The sequence below is a fragment of the Trichechus manatus genome, unplaced genomic scaffold, assembly GCF_000243295.1.
Source record: "Trichechus manatus latirostris isolate Lorelei unplaced genomic scaffold, TriManLat1.0 scaffold00094, whole genome shotgun sequence".
NCBI lineage: Eukaryota > Metazoa > Chordata > Mammalia > Sirenia > Trichechidae > Trichechus > Trichechus manatus.
In genome coordinates this window covers 5,372,023-5,373,563 of record NW_004444030.1, presented here as the reverse complement: position 1 = coordinate 5,373,563, position 1,541 = coordinate 5,372,023, and positions in this window count along the sequence as shown.

The window sequence follows — 1,541 nt, the reverse complement described above, 5'->3', positions numbered from 1 at the left end:
AGGACTTGTTCTGCTCCCGGTGTTTCTTTCTTGGTGGTATGAGGTCCCCTACTCTCTGCTTGCTTCCCTTTCCTTTTATCTCCTGTAAGATAAAAGGTGGTACAGGCCACACCCCAGGGAAACTACCTTTACATTGGATCAGGGATGTGACCTGAGCAAGGGTGTTACATCCCACCCTAATCCTCTTTAACCACAAGCAGAGATTATGATTTATAACACACAGGAAAATCACAAAATGGAAGGCAACCACACTATACTGGGAATCATGGCCTAACCAAGTTGACACATATTTTGGGGGGAACACAATTCAATCCATGACACTTATCACCTTCAAAGATATGTGGCCAAATTTAATACATGTATAAACTTTATTTTTCAGCAACTGAAGATATGCACACTTATGACGATGACTGTAGAACACTGAATTCCGAGGGTTGTGCGGCAAGCGTTGTTGTTGTTAGCTGCCTTCCAGTTGGCCCCCAACTCATGGTGACCCCATGTTTTGTGATTCATAGCATTTTCATTGGCTAATTTTTGGAAGTAGACCACTAAGCCTTTCTTTCTAGTCTGGAAGCTCCACTGAAACCAATTCAGCATCGCAGCAACATGCAAACCTCCACGGGCAGACAAGTAGTGGCTGCGTATAAAGCGCATTGGCTGGAAATCAAACCTGGGTCACCTACATGGAAGGTAAGAATTCTACCACTGAACCACCACTGCCCTCACGTGTAGCAAGCATAGATAGGGTATAATTACCTGCCACATCCCCGTAAGCAGGTATCTCTCTTCTGCTGGCTTGATCTCTTCTTCTCCTGCTCACTCCTTGAAATTTGTTATTCAATATCCTTCTCTTACCCATGGGCAATGTTCTCTATGTTCATGGCTTCATCCAATCACTGATGACTTCTCAGCAGGCTTTGAATCTTGATTCTGCCACTTACTACCTTAGTCATTCTTGTATGCATGAGAAGGCTGGACAATAAAAAAGGAAGACTGAAGAAGAATTGACTCATTCGAATTGCGATGTTGCTGAGAGTATTGAATATATGATGTACTGCCAGAAATTCATCTACCTACCTTAAGTCTCACCCCCCTAAAATTGATTATTGACTCTGCTACCAGATTAAAATACAAACTAAAATACAAACGTGACCATGTAACTCCCCTGCTCAAAACCTCCAAAGGATACACATTTCCTAGAAGATAAGGTCCAAACTTAGCACAGAGTACAGGCTCTCTTCCAACCTCTCTAAGTTTGTCTTCTGTCACTCTCTGCTGCGATATTTTTCCCCCTTCCAATTCAGCTTCCTTCAGCTGCCTGTATGTTATTTGTCAAATCCTAACTAGTGGTAAAGAAGGAACCCAGTTACAGTGCAATCCCCTCTCACCATTTGCAGCCTGTCTCTATCTCCAGGCAAACAAACCCAGTTTGCTTCTATAGAAAATTCCATAAGACCAATGGTACTTTGTTCCAGTAGATTCTGACCTGTGAAATGTCCTTTCGTTTTTAAAGGTTCTCATAGGAAGAAGTGACCAGGCGT